The sequence below is a fragment of the Coturnix japonica genome, chromosome 1, assembly GCF_001577835.2.
Source record: "Coturnix japonica isolate 7356 chromosome 1, Coturnix japonica 2.1, whole genome shotgun sequence".
Taxonomy (NCBI): Eukaryota; Metazoa; Chordata; class Aves; order Galliformes; family Phasianidae; genus Coturnix; species Coturnix japonica.
In genome coordinates this window covers 72,702,123-72,718,062 of record NC_029516.1, presented here as the reverse complement: position 1 = coordinate 72,718,062, position 15,940 = coordinate 72,702,123, and the positions used below count along the sequence as shown (strand labels likewise).

Below are 15,940 nucleotides of genomic sequence, written 5' to 3'. Positions count from 1 at the left end.
TCTGACAAAGGGATCTGTACCTCCACCAGGCAGTTTTTCCAAGGTCCACAAATAGGATTGAAAACCACGGCAAGGTACTTCAATCCACTCTGAAGCATCTGTATTAGTGTGTCCTGAGTGCTACCTGCTGACCGCATCAGTACAACCAAAGTCTTTGCTTTTCTGTACCTCTCTAAAAGCCTAAGTGTCAGAGCTGGTAGGGGAAGTTTACCATGCTAATAAGGAGTGGTAGAACAGTTAACATGGAAGATTATTACTTATTTTTTGCTTTTCAAGCTTTGGTCTTTACGTTTTTCATTTCTTATATTTGTCCTCTCTCTTTTCTTTAGAGCCTTCTTGCCTATTCGTTGGATCTGTTTTTACTGTTGAACCTATCATATCTTACCAGTGGAAAACCCACTGAAATTATTAATTGATGAGAGAGCACGGTTACTGTTTTATTGCTATCATGAAAATCTAAATCCTGGAAAATTATGAGTGTAAATGCAAACAAATCAAAGGATCAAAGTAAGTTTGCATTATTGAATTTCTATTAAGCTCCTCACCAAATAATGCCCACAGAAAAAACAAACAACCCAACAAATAATCTTACCTGCAGGGTGGTTTATTTTGTTGTTGTTTGTTTATCCCTACTTGTTTCCATCCTTTCTTTTCTACTCTTTGGACCATTCCCAGGGCGTTTTTCATGTTTAAAAACACAGTCCTTTCACAAAGATGGCTGTAGTGACATAATAAACAAACATGTATTTATGTTCCAGCTTCATCAATCATCCTATTAGACTGCACTACTCCATCAGCAGGTTAGCTGCACGCTCAGCTTCCTGAAAGCATATCTGGATCTCCCACTTCTGTACAGAGTGTGTGACCGATCCATCTTGCAGCCTGAATTTGTCTTGTCTGTTGAGTCAATGAGCTCATAGGGGAAGGGAACATCTGCACCCCACATTTGTATGGTGATGGATACACTGAAGAGCTCCTCTTTGTTGGTTACTACAGGCCTTCATCGTAAATAACAGAAACAGTAATTCAGCTTGAACATCAGGGTTTCACCTCTTGGATTTTTCTCCCCTCAAAACATTAAAGGAAATTATGTTTCTTGGTTATTTTATTTTTAAAATAGGTATATAATACACAGTCTCCGAAGTGCATAAATCGACTGGGAGGAGAATTAAAGACTTTAAATTAAAACAGACAAATAATTATTAGCTTAAGTTCTTCTCTTGTCCAGTTCCTTCTTCCAGCTTTCATGGGCTTCCTTGACAATTTATCTCAAAGTAAGTTTATGTATTTGTCATTAAGTAGGCAAATTCAAGAACACTGCCCTGAATTTGTGGGGATTTGGAGCCTGCAAAACAGAGAAGCTTGGGCTATAAATGCCCTTTTATGTGGAACTACAATCAAAACATAATGCACTCTCATCTTCTTCCTTTTCTTCTCCCTCTGAGATTTCAGTAGAGACAGAAGCACTTGGTTTAAAGATCTTTTCCAGCAAGGCTATGAGAGAACTCAAGTCCCAGAAGATGAAGGATTGTTTTCTCTCAGATCTTCCAAGTAAAATTCTAGGTTGATAGTGCTGTCTTCATTCTTTCTTCCTCATATACCTGCTAAAGAGGTACAAACAACTTCCAATATGCCACTCTGAAAACACTGAACAACCAAATTGAGACCCTGCTGACCCCAGAAGGCTCCAAAAAGAGCCCAAACCTGAAAGAAACAGCACTTTCAGCTCGGGGAGGGGTGGAAGATCAATATTTTATGGTGGTGGTAAGCAATTGCCTCTATGTCTTCAGTTGTTAGGATTTGCTCCGTCTTATGTATATCAGACAGAGAAGCAATAACAGTGTTACTTCAACTGGCTGCTTCTGTGTTTAAAGCAGTAATTTCCTCTGCTCATGTATTTGCATGCCTTCTCACTAAGACCCTTCACAAAATTTTGTCCCACAATCCCAGTTTTCCCAGTCCACAGGGCCATGCAATAGCCTGAGAAATACCAGAACACACCTTTGGCTTATGAACATGTACTTGCTCACACTTTGAGAATGACAACAATCACATCACAACTCCCTAAATACCATCTGGATCTGGCCAGGTAGCACGGGTGCCCTTTCTGTCAGCAGGTCGTCTTGGCTGCACTTCAGAGCACGGCCCAACCCAAAGGCTCTGCACTGTATTTAGGTATCTTCTTAACCCTTAGCAGATGCTTGCATCCCATTGAAGTCAGAGGGCACAAACCACTGTCCTGAATACCCTTTAGAAGGTGAACCAGGGACTCAGGCAATGCCAAGTGAAAAAGCAAATACAGAGGGAGACTTCCTCTGTCAGTAAACAAAACAAAGCAAGATGATTTTTAAACCTTTTGGCACGTCTGGATGCCTTTACCACCACTGATGAAGAATAAACAATGCAATTACTAATTATTGATGATCACTAATAAGAATGATGATGATGATCATCATCATGCGGTCTCGCCGTTCCTGCCACCTCTCTAATCAGTGTGATCTTGATGCTATTATACATAATTGTGATATTCCACGTCAGGGCAGGCAAGGAAGCAACCTTTTGATGTAAATACTAAATACTTAGCATAACAAGAGTGAGAGTTCCCCGGCTCAGAGCAAAGCTAAGCAAAGTCACAAGCTTCCATTCTTTTTAATTTACCATCTGTTCTGTATGACACAGCCTCCGTCTCTTTAGGGTTTAGTACCCATTTATTATCCAAAAGCCACCTCTGCCTGCTGTTAAAATCACGTTGGAGTGATTTAGAAAGGGAATCCGTCCATTTGCCCAAGTGGAAAGATGTGTCATCAGCATAAACGGAATCTCTGCAGCCCTTCCCAGTCACCATGCCCAGGAGCTGGCTTACCAGCACATGCACCTCCAGCCTGCTCCCTCCCCCAGCAAAGCTGGCTTCAAGGACTTGCATTATGCACATCCCCTTCTCTACTCTTCCCTCATGCTACAGATGCACACGTCACAGACATTTTACTGCTGTGCCTTTTCCTTCTCATTCACTTTTTTGTACAACTGGCAGTGTGTGCATGCTCCTTGCCCTTCCTCATCCCAACATACAACTTGTTCCCACATCATTTTACTCAGCCTTACTCCCCTCTCCTCCTTTCCAGCTCATTCACTCTTCACCATCTCTTAATAAAGCACAGCACAGATTAAACTAATTGCCATCACTTCCTCTGGCCCCTTGGGACATCTCAGAAATCCCCCGCAGGTGCCCAGGCAAGCATTTCACCCTAATAGTGAATGACTGCTAAACTAAGACAAAGATTTTCAACAGCATCCTCAAATCGAAGCCAACACCACCAACTCCACCCCCATAGCTGCCGCCTATGGCTTTAGCCACTTCCAATTAACTGAGCAGCCCAGAGCACTCCTCAGGGACGCGGGACAAACAAGATCTGGGCAGAAAACAAGCCAAGGAGGAAGGCAATGCAATTAAATGCAAGGCAGCTTGGCTGCAGGGCTCAGGGCAGGCCTGCTGTGGGGATGGGGAGCCCACAGCTTGGTCCCTGCAAGGCCATCAAGTGGGCTGGAGGTGGCAAGGCTCCTAGGGCAAGGCAATGCTCACAGTGTGAATCTCTGCCCAGCCACATGACTACCAAAGGGAGATCTTAGCACTAAATATTTGGGATCCCAGTTGGTTTGCTGAGAATACAGCCATTTTGTTCTCAGGCTTGCTACACGTGTGCTACGCTTCCCCCACAGAGGGTGGAAGATGAATATATTCATGGCCTCAACTTAAAACATTTTAATGAAAACCTCAGCATCGCTGATGTGTGTCCTTGCTTGCTGTTATTTTTGCTTTACCTGTTAGAGTACAACAGAGGGAGGGAGGAGAGGAGAAAGAAGACAAGGGAAAAAATGAGTATGTTCTCACCAGAAATTCTGAATTGATTTAAAATGAATTCCTCCCCTCTATTTTAAATCAATGCTTCAAAATCAAAAACTCAATTTCAGTTTTAGCCTCAAATGCTTCTCAACCCCCACCAAACAGGCTATAATTTATGTTCAGATATATATATAAAATGAAAAAAAAGGAACAATGCCCTGAAAATGAAATGACAGGTTAAACTTTTTAGTATTTCATTTAGAAATGGTGATTTGACATGGGAGTTGCAATTCAGTGCTTTCCTCAGGGGCTTAGCACGTGATTCCTGGAGGGCTGATGGAAAGCGAGGATGCTGAAGTACCAGGGCGTCTCAAGAAGTAGGTCACTTGTCTTTGCCACCCCGTTTGCTTGGGCAGATTGAAGCTCGACAGCCATTTGCCTGCATGGGAGGCAGAAGGGTAGGAGGCATCCCAGGATTTTGCACAGCTTGCTTCACACCGGCTGGCCTCAGCTAAGAGCTGTGAACTGAAGAAGCTGAGAGAAGAGGGAACAGCGGTGCTGTGAGATGAGTCACAGCTTTGTCTGATTTCAGTACAAGCCTGGAATTACTGGGAAGAGAGTGCAGTGGGCAAAGCACATCACCCTGACTTGTCCCACCAACACTGAGCCTGTTCTAGTGAATAAATCCAGACAGAGCACCTCCTGGCTGGGAGAGCCAGAAGCTACTGCAGGCCAGTGCTGCAGCGTGTTAGAAGAGAGGTGTGCACAAGGGAAGCCATACAGAGCTAAGTCTAGCTGTAGTCAACACTATCAGTCTTTCACGAGCGGTAAAATTGACTGAAAATATGTATTTTAAAAAATGGGAAAGGAAAAAGAAAATGTCCAGTTCCTGTAAGATGATCAATAACAGCCAGAGCTAGAGATGACTTTTTCAGCCACGGAGAAACAACTGTTATTGTTGAATTGCTCGGGAACCTTGCCAGTGGACAAAGATAAACTAATAATGTCAAGGAGAGGAGGGGTGAGATTGCTGAAACCTTAGCTATGGTAAGAGGGTTGATGGAAATGCTTTCAAGGGGCATGTGGCAGGCCTCACAGAAAGCAATCAACTCAAAGCAGGCACCAGGGAAAACTGGGGGTGGGAGAGCATGCACCTATGGCACTACCACGCTACTGCTGCTGCAGCTGCCTGAGCAGGAGTGGCACGGTACAGAGCATCAACTTGCTTCAGGTGCTAACCTACTGAACAGAAGGCTAGGCTTCTTCACATAACGTTTCCTTGTCCTCAGCCTGGCTTCTCCTGTCCCCAGGAAGCCCAGAAGGGCAGTGGGAAGGCACCATGGACCAGGAACACAGAAGACCCATGGAGCAGCTCTAAGGCCCCATGAGCAAGCTGCTCTCTGCTGACAGAACTGCTTCAGAAATGCATTGCTTAACACTGCAGAATGGCTGCTGCCAAGGCTTTGCTTCTGCAGCTGCAACCTCTGTCCATCATTGCTCAGCAGTAATTGTTTGTGAGCCTGTGCATCACCCACAGCATGGAGCCCTGGTGGATATATCCAGCAGAAAGCATCACAGCAAAGGGACTTTTACCTGGCTGCCTGAGTGCCAGCCCTTAGAGAACTCCACTGGTTCTTCCAGAGAAGTTTGCAGTGTCTTCTAGGCTGCTGGCTGTAGCAGTTTTAGCTGTGAAGGGCTCCAGGGAAAACTGGAGCGGTCACAAGGCTGTAGTTCCCTGAGTTTTTGCCATTTCATCCTGGACAAACAGTAAATCTCATTCCCTGGTATAAAGCACTTTGTGTTTTGTGAGGCATTGCACTGAGGGCTTTTTCTCACAAAACTCTGTTGTTCCTACAACACCAGCCCCATAACATCAAGGCACGCATTTAGACCATGGTCTCCATTGACAATGAATGGAAAGGCCCTGGACAGACTCCAGTTCATACTTGTGAGAGATAGGCTGTTCTGTCTAATCCTGACCTTTTCAAAGTATCCAGATACTCATTTCTATTACAAAAGAAGAATCACTACACTGTTTTTAGTGCCTTTGCTTAAAATTTCAAGAGATGATAGTTTGAAACCCAACCCAGCCAGCTCACTGGGCTATGCCACTGGGAGGGGTAGCTGAGCCATGGGATGTTGGTCTGGCTTTATTGAAGGGCACAGAGCCAGCCAAGGCCCAGGGCTTTGTATTGTTGTTATTCCTGCTTCATCTTCATATACTTTTTATATCACTGGTCCACAGGCTGCTTGCAAAAGCAGCTGGTATTTTTACTCTTATTTATGGAAGGGGGAACTGAGGCACAGAGGAAAGAGACATGACTTACCCGAGGTAACTAAGCAGATACCTGTGACCAAAACCACGAGGATCTTCCAAGTCTCGTGGTCACAAAATACTTTAGTTCCTGTCCATTGCTACATGTGTGGGGCCTCTTGCAGTGCTGAGGCTCCTAAAACCCATGTTGATTTGTGGCTTGTGTTTGGTTGTCACACATTTGCAATGGAAGAACTCAGACCCACAGGGATAGGCAGAGCCTTAGGCTGCCACATCTGACTGGCACAGCAAGCTTCCCAACAAAGCCTTGCAACCTGCAGAGAAAACATGGGAACTAAGAAGTTGTTCCTATGGCCTGCGCTGGACCCAGACTATCTGTGGACAGGGAAGCTTCCTGTTTGCTACTGCTGGCTTCCCAAAGGACACCTCAGCCCTGGTGTACCAGCTCTGTACACACAAAGCAAAGAAAAGCCATAGGAAGCATCTACTGCTGCATAGGCAGGAGCCTGCGCTTGCAGGAGAGAACAAGCCCCCTGTTCCCCTCCCTCTCCATGTTTGTGTTGGTCTTTAAATGGCTTTGTTTTGCTTAAGCATCCCTTTTAAAGCAATGTTTAGCTTCCAGTTGGAATGAGCTCCAGGAAGCATGGCCAGGGCCCTGCGTGGAACAAGGGCCTGTAATTTACGGTGAGTTATGTTTCAATTACCTTGGTGTTATAGCGTCTTGGTGAGGGCAGGCATTATGTCATGTCAGGGATACAGGCGAGGGAGAAAATACAGACGCTCCCATTACAGCCAGTGATGGAGCAGTTTTAATAATACTGCAGGAAAAAAAAAATAAAGAGAAGGGGAGCGCAAATGACTTTCCAGCCATACCATTACTGCACATTAGTAACAGGGCGCAGGCAGGGAGGGAGAAGGCGAGAGGGAAGTGGGGAAAGGAGAGCACAGCTGAGGGATGGGGAAGTGGGAAAAAGGAGATGGAGGGAGCAGACAGAAGGAAAAATAGAGCACATCAGTGAAAAGGAGGGAAGGAAGGACAGAGAGAGGGGCAGGGGCAGAATGGCACCTGAAGAGAAGGGATGGGAATGGCAAAGGGGCTGGGTGAGAGATACAAGAGGAGAGGCAGATGGAGAGAGGGGATGAAGTCTGGGGTGAGACACAGAGGGACACGGTGTGGCCCCAGCCCCACAGCTGTCCATCCCCTCCTCCTGCTCCCTTGCAATGTACATCTCCAGGCCCAATTCACCAGCAAGGCAGGTAAGAAGGTACAGGAAAGGGGAAGAGGAGCCATCATTATACAGCCTTTGTGAACAATACTGCTTTGTTGCTGGAACAAAGCATTTGACTTTCCAATAATAACAATCTATCCTTTTTTTTTTTTTTTTGTATCAAATTTCCATTATCATTGTGGTTTTCTTTCATTTCATTTCAGCTGGGTAAGCCTTTCCCTTCCAGCTTGTTCAATTGCCCGCTCTCCCTCATGGTCAGTTGCTGCTGCCCATGTGCTCACACTCTCTGTCCCCCTCTTCTTTATTTTCTTGACATAAATGGCAGTCATTGCTCACAGAATGTGCTGGGTGAGCCTGCTTTGTAATTCAAACCTTTTATTCAGGTTACCGTTATATACTAAAGAGGAAAATATGTATTGGCTAAACAGCATCCTTACAGATTGTCCCTGCGCTGGGAGGGAGGGCTCAAGCACCGGTCCTCACATGGACCTGCTGCTCCTTCCTTACCAAGGAACCTAGCACATACTCACTGCCACCCACCATCCAGCTGTAGGGAGAAAACCCACAGCATGGGGAGCAGTTTGTGCCTCTCACTGATGCCATGTGAGTAGACAGTCTACTAATGCAATGCCATAAAGCCATAGTGGACTGCAGGCAAGGATTTCCCACCACCCAATAAAAATCTGTCTCTCTGTCCCTCAAAATCAGGGTTTCCAGAATGCTGTGTTAGAGGAGAGTGGTGGGGATAATGTTTCAGCTTGTACATCTGTACACCCATACAGCACCAGCTGATGAAGTTGTGCAAATGCAACCTGAACCAGGCACAGGCATGTGCTGTCATTTCTCATCTACATGCCTGCCTTATGGCCATTACTGGGAAATAGGGCACCATCTGATTTAAAATTAAGATAAAGTTTGGATTAGCTACTCTCAAACCACACTGCAGGCTTCCCAGCCCTGCAGGACAGTGATCTGTGTGTTAAACTATTGGCAGCTGATAGCTACAGTTTCCAGAGTGGTACTTCTTTCTGACGCATACATATTTCATTTGTTGCATGAAAGCAGTTACGCCTTCCTGTATAGTTGCAATTATACAAATGTATAGTTGTAATTACAAAGTGAATGGATAGCCAGAGAGTATATAAGAAAAAACTCACCAATGCTGAGGCTCACAGTCAAGATAGATGCTCACCAATATTGAGGCCTACCACAAAAACTCCACACAGGAACAACCTCCAGAAAGAGATGCTACTTTAGTGGTGGTCAGCCCTTAAATGGGATCTAGGAGAGGTGGATTCAGGCTTCACCCCTTCTGGAAGCACAGCTGAATTATCTTCACCTGTGCTCCTGCAGCTGACTTATCACTTGCCTCGGATGGTTAATCAGAGGTTCAGGCTGTGATCAACAGTTTCCCTAACACTCCCCCATGAAAGCATCAGGATAACTCAAGTACTGCAAATCAAAAGACATCAGAATCAGGGGAATACTATGAGCAACCCCAAGTGGAAGCTCCCTCAAAACATCCTCCAGCCACAAGATTATCAAAGTTTTATATGAGGACACATGCATCAGAGGAGACTACTAAGGTGGCAGGGATTCCATACAAAGAAGTTCATGATCTCTGCTTGCCCCCTGATGGAGTAGGTAATTTTCTGGTCTAGCTCATAGTTAGACCAGAGACTATCAATCACTGCTAAAAATAAGCCTTATACTATCTAAGGTTTAGCCAGTGCTTTGTTGTTCACTTAGAGTCTTTTTGCCTCATGGCAAATGCAACCTTACATGGCAATTGCATCTAGTATGCATTATAAACAGAAAGCATAGGAAGTACAGGTGCCAGCCTTGTTTAATATCTGGAGCACAAGTCTTAGAAGAGCAGCTGAGAGAATCAAGTCTGTGGAGGAGGCTCAAGGGAGACCTTATCACTCTCTACAACTCCCTGAAAGGAGGTTGTGGCGAGATGGGGGTCAACCTCTTCTCCCAGGTAACAGTGATAGGATGAGAGGGAATGGCCTTACATTGCACCAGGGGAGATTCAGATTGGCTATTAGGAAAAATGTCTTCTCAGCAAGAGTGGTGAGGCATTGGAACAGGCTGCCTGGGGAGGTGGTAATAGTCACCATCCCTGGATGTNGTGTTCAAGAAACATATACATGTAGCACTGAAGGACATGGCTTATTGATCTTAGTGGTATTTCCCAAACTTACTGATTCATGATTCTACTAGTGTATTTCTCTTTGCAAGTATTGATTAACTTATGTATTTACTGTTTTATCGTGGTGGGCACACCTCTGCACAGACAAGTAGGATTCAGTTGCATGCAGAAAAGAGCAGCTTTACCCAAGCAGTTCTAACCCAGCCTCTCATTAGCCTTGTGGCAGATTTTAGCGGTGATATTCTCTGAAAATCTCTTTCCTCCCTCAGTTTCTGAGCTCATAGATGTTAAACACAGGCGATGCAAATCTGACGGTCCTGTGGTTCATTCTTGCTTCCAGATGCTAAAGCACATTTAAAGATGTTAACAATACACAAAATACCCTCAGCATATGACTTCTCTTTCTAAGCGATCACTGGAGCTGTGGCAGGGGAGTTATTAATTTGCCAAGAAGAGGAAACACATCCCCCCTGGTTCTGAATGAAAGGGGAGACATCTACAAGGCAGCTTCTCAAACAGGAGGTAGTCCACACTTCAGGAAATGTTGTGAGCCTCCAGATAGGAAAACTTTGCTGTTTGTTTATTGTTGGGCCTTTTGGTTGGGTTTTTCTTTTTAGAAAGCAGGAACTCGTCAACTCACCCATATTGGGTCTGCTGGTTTTCTTCCCTTGTGGTTAGTCACTAAAGCCATATCACAGCCCAGTCCTTGTTTTTAAACACAGCAGAGTCACTGGCATCTTCTGCTTACATTTCCATACGATTTTTCATTTTAATCTAAAACACGGAGTGTCTGTGGAATATGCGAATATGCCTTTGGGATAATCACAAATAAACACATGGGTAGCAGCGTGTTTGCAAACAGCTAACACTCTGAGACACCAGCCAACAGAAAAGCAGATTTTGTGGCACTAGACGAAATTCAACAGAGATTTGCTGGGCTGTTGGGGATATAGTTTCATTTCTCTTCACACAGGGGAGAGCTGGCCATGAATGCTTTGCGAGGGCTCTCTGTCTCAAACTCAGCAGAAGAACGTGGAGTTCCTCTTTCCTACTTCTGTCAGTAATAACGTTCCCTCACTCCTAAAACTCAATGTCCACTTGAGATATTGATTGAGATTACAGGATTGAGAACTTGTACAGTAACTAGGTCAAGGAGCCTCCTCAGAGGAGCCTGGCTGTGTTTTTCCTCATTCAAGCCACCATGTTAACTGAAATGCAATGAACACAAGGAAAACATGGTGTCAGGTAAAACAGCCAGGCTTCAGGCATACTGTTGAAAATTTGGGAAATGATTAAGTGGCACAAAATTATCTGCTAGGAGAAATTTAGGATAGCAGTTCCTAAATGTCCTTCTATAGCCCAGCCTTCCTCATCCTTTTGGTTTGCATAATAGAATGTATTAGGATCCAGTTACAAGCCCAAGTCCACGGGGGAGTGGAAGTGTGAAGCTTAATACAGTATCACAGAAATGGAAAGCTTCCTTAATGGTACAGAAGGGACTTATGCTTGAAAGCATTTAACAGAGCCTTGGTAAGTAAACTACAGTAATTGAGCTAGCAGAAGCATTTAGCTTGAATGCTTTGTATATGTATAACAAAATCAAATCAACACCAGGAAGAACTATTCACCAAAGAAATGATTTGAAATGCTTCTATCTTCTCTCCAGACAAAGCATAGTTATTACTGTTATTATTATTTCTTTTTGGCCTGCACCTTTCATTGTGCCATGTAACTACAGTGAATTCGGGTTGGTGAGCACAAAAGGATTTAAGCCACGATGCATTAATGTCAAGCTTCATACCTGCAGTTATTTCTAGTCCGTCAGGGAATGCAGCCCTCCAGCTCCAGAACTTCAAACTGAAAACTCAGCTGATCATGGTTTCCTCTGGGATTAATCCTTCTCCTGCCTCTCTCAGCTTCGACTCTGCTTTCCCTGAGGTTCACTTTATATCTGGCAAAGAAACCAGGGTGCTAAAAGGCATGGGAGGGGAGATAAATAACAACCACGAGCAAGCTGTCAAAGAAAGACACTTCACTGTGGTCAGTTGTGTGTCAAAGCCAGCAGCCCATCAAGAGAAAAAGAGAGGAAGAGAGGGAGAAAAGCTAAGGATAATTGAAGCTTAAAGGAACTGACATCTATAGCCAGCGAAATTCTAGTGTTGAATACTAGTAGTTGTCAAAGGTCTTCATAAGAGTTAAGTCAGAGAAACAGCCATGGGAATTGTTCAGGCTATCCTTGGATTGTACCCTGGGATTTTGACTAAATAAAATTTAAGCCTGAAATGGAGGAAAAAAAAAGAAAAGTAGCATTATGCCTTGGATGCTGCTGCAGGGCTTCATGAAAGCTGAGATTTGAAAACACCTAATCCTGTTCTCCACTGGGGAGATGGTCTTGCTTAGAGGTGAGTCTTAAAATGATGGTCCCAGGTACTGCACTCATCACTCTGACACCATTTTAAATTCCAGCTGAACAAGGATGAATTAAATATTTCAAGTTCAGCGCTTTAAATGGAAAGTGGAGATCCAGTTTGAAATTTGAAGTTGTTTTTCCATTTTATTCTCATTTAGTAGAAAATCATTCCCATGATTGGGGTCAGCTTTATATGATAAGCTGTGGTGAACAGGAACTCTCCAGATAGGAGTTTGGTTTAGCCCATTTTGGCTTTGGTAGTTAGGAGAATTCCGGTTCATACATTTTCATCTGAACATAAGGAAAGGGAAGAAACTGCCCACTAGGAAGAAAGAACCCTTCACAGTTTGGCCACAGATTTTCATGATGACACTTGAAAGGTGCTGAGAAATTAATAGAAGGCAGGGAAAAAGACAGAAACAAAAAAGAGAAGTGAAATGGGCAACAGAGAAGGCAAAGGGGTCGACATGCAATGATGGAGGCTCACTACAGAGAGCAGACTTAAGGAAAAGAATCAATTGCAACCCATCCTGGAGGCAGGGAAGGCAAATCAAAGGAGAAAGTAGACAGCCAGTGTTGTGGCTTTATCAGACCCCCAGATGCGGTAAGAAGACGTCTCTTATCAGCTGAGAAAGGCACATATTCAGAGCTGCACAACAACACTATTTTTTGGAAAAGAAAGAAAAAAAAAAGAGAAAAAAGTAGAATTTTCAGGAGAATAATATGTGCCACTAAGGCTGCTCACTGGTGAGCAGTGTTGTAGCTGATCTGGAGAATGCTGAGCTGAGGACAAGGCAATAGCTCTGAGTCCCTGCATTAAACAACCAAGTTAGGAAGAACTCAGCTTTGACTTCAACATAGTCAATTATTCTTGTATAGGTACGTGCAACAACAACAACAACAAAGAAACATGATGGAAGAAAAAGGAACAGGAGCTTGCTATTGTATACAGTTTCTGCACTCCCCCACTCAGCAAGACATGCAGCTATTTGGAAAAATTGGGGTCTGACTGTTCTTTCTTTCCTAGTGAATTTTCTCACCTCCACTGTCACAGCCTACCACCCACCACCCGAGAAAGCCAAAGCTCCAGTGATTTTGTTGTAATGTTTAATTCTTACTCGAAGAGCTTTTGTTACCAGGTTTAAGGAAAACAAAGAATGCTAAACAACTTGAATGACCAGCATCTGACAAATAGCAAATAATCAAAGCATTCAATCCAAACATAAATGAGGCCAGGGATTGCCTATTATTCTGTCTTTGCACGCTACCCAGAAAACAGGTAGAGGGGGTGTATTCTTGGTCAATCCCTAGGCACTGTCATAATAAACATGATTAATAGGCTATAATTTACCTGCACAAATAATTCAATGAACAAATACAAGCAACAAACAAATTTGGGCAGCCGTGATCAGATCTTGAGCAGAATAAAGCAAATTCACTAAATAAATTGGTATCAACTAGTTCTAGTAATTGCATTCCATCTCCCAGAATGGTTCCTGGATTACTTATGGAGCCCAAAAGCCTGCCAAGCATTTTACAGGCTAGCTCCACTCTGTGCCTATGAAAGTGGATTCACTGCCTACACCCAAATGGATTTACATTGACATTTTAATGGGGTTTTCTAGCCTCACAAGTGTTTTTTAAGGAGTGAAACTTAAAATAGCTCTGCTCCTCCCATAATATTCCTGATTAAGTAACAGGATCAGACTAGGTTTTGCGTTCTTTCAGCCACGAAAATGACTTACTGGGGCATTAAAACAAGAGCCCCTGGAGAACCACACATAAGGGTCATAGATAAACCTTCAGCACTGTACTACCTTTCTTTCATACATCTCTCCCCGTGTCTCTTGTCTTGAATCACAGCTCAGCCAAGACCCTGGATTTCTGCTCTGGCTTTGTATAGTTCTGGGATAGATGAGTACCTCTCCTCTGAAGACCAGAGCTCTGGTCTGTTCTGTAACTCCCAAGCGAATTTCTTGCTTTTCAGAAGAAATGCTGAGCTTGGCTTTCCTGGCACACACATCCTTCCTCCCGCTGCCTGAGCTGGGCAGCAGTGCCGCATGCGGTGGGTAAGCCTGGCCTCCATGACAAGGTAAGATAAATGGAGAAACATGTGCTGCAAGAGATGTTTATTGAGTGAGATGCTAAATGAATAACCCAATCAATGCTGTAATATTTAATTCAATACGAACTTCAGATTCAGAGTGTTCCCCATTTATTTTGTGCTGTCACAGAAATTGTTCATTAGAGCAGGACGCTATCATTAAGGGGAAGAGTCCTCCAGCAGGGAGGGGGTGGTTCCAGCATTGGTGATGGGTACAGCCTTTGAAAGACAGTGAGTGATCGCAAGTTTAGCATTCTCCTTTCCTGACAGTGGCTTTGGAGATGGCAGGAGACTTCCTGAAAAGCCCTCGGCCTCTGTCACACCTTGCACAGCCATATTTTCTCCATGTGGCAAGGAGCCCTTTGCAGATGCATCTATGCCCTGGACTGTTTGTACTTGGATAGACTACAGGCAGCCGTGCCTGCTGGCATGCCATGCTGCCTCACCACCAAAGTGCTCACCCTCAAACACACGTGCACAGGGATGTCACAGCAGGGGTGCCAGCTGGCAGGACATCCCTTGCTTGTGACAGGTGACATGTGGTCTCTAAATCATCCTGGCCATCCTTATTCAGTGCCCCTGGCACCCTGTCCCCCACATTTATAGCTGCCACTCTTATAGATCTCAAACCATCTGGTACAGTTCTGACTTGTCCTGTGCTTAATGGGCTTTCCTGAATGTAACATTCAACCAAGCGGTGCCTGCATCTCCTTCTCATGCTGTCTCTGCTTATTTTTATTCATCCTGGTGTCTGTCACCAGCCAGGTTTTTCCACAATTCAATAAGATATTTAAAACATTTCTTATCACCCCTGAAGCCCTATTCTTTGAACTGGTCTATTCTCCTTTTCCTAGGGATTCGCATGAAAGCAACCCCAGGTAGCTCAGCATTGATTTCCACATGGATGTTTGAGGAACGCCTTCATTCCAGCAGGTTGCATCCCTTCAGTGGGTGTTCTTCAAAGCCAACTTCACTCTTGAATTGATCCCAGCTAGCTTATTCATTCCCTCCTCAAAGTCCTTCATTCTCTCGTCTGTCCCAATCTTACTCTCAGGCAAGTCCTTAATTATCCCCACAAGTGCTACTCAGGTGAAGAAGCAGAAAACTGTGTTTAACATATCCTCTTATTACCCACAGAGGACTAATGACAGAAGAGCTGATTTAGTGAGTCTTGATGCCCACATGTCTGTGTGCTTATTTAGTCCTTTCAGTTCCTCCCTCACAAAGGAAACCAAATCCTGCTGGCCATTGGTGACAGGTAGCTGACATGAGCACAGAGTATATTTCTGTCAAGCTCCAAGTGCTCTGAAGGCTTATAATTCAAGGTAATTTACAAGTAACTGTTTTGAAAGGAGAGCACAAAACCTCCATATTAATTGGAGGTGATCTAGAAGGCAAAGCATCTGTCAATGCAGAGATAACAATGTATGATGAATACAAACAGAAACAACCCCCCACACCCCTTCTCTATCATATCGAGCCATCCATTCATCGATCCTAATCCTACCTCTGCTTCTCCCTTCTCTTCTTTTTATGGCTGCACGAATTCATGTTTCATCCACATTTCAAAGGCTGGTGAGTAACCAGAACTTTGTCGGAGTCTTCATTTTAAACTGATAAAACAAACAGCATCCCCTCAGCCCCCCTTCTCCCAGTCTGTTCCTGCCAGAAACATAGCAACCAGCATGCACGGCTTTCTGCAGGCAGCCTAGTTTGCATTTAATTAGTTCTGTGATATCCTAAACTTCTTTCAACCTCCGCCCCCAGAACATCGCTGTAGAAATCCTCACTCCGGGAACAGCATGATAGAGCTGTCAAAAACCCAGCATCTGTGCCAGGAAGTGTTTAGAGCACTTGGGTTCCTGAACTGGGACGCAACTTGCCTGGAACAGACTCTGCTACCAGGACATTAAGGCAACCTTACAC

At 44.3% G+C, this 15,940-nt stretch overlaps 1 long non-coding RNA gene across 1 annotated transcript; it reads right to left on the bottom strand.

Moving 5' to 3' along the window:
- Positions 1-598: 598 nt before the first annotated feature.
- Positions 599-6,929, bottom strand: LOC107320342. Its single transcript, XR_004308910.1, has 3 exons — positions 6,821-6,929; positions 6,169-6,430; positions 599-1,604 (listed from the first exon to the last, which is right to left on the bottom strand). It is a non-coding gene; the product is annotated as an uncharacterized LOC107320342 (long non-coding RNA).
- Between the last annotated feature and the right edge of the window lie 9,011 nt (positions 6,930-15,940).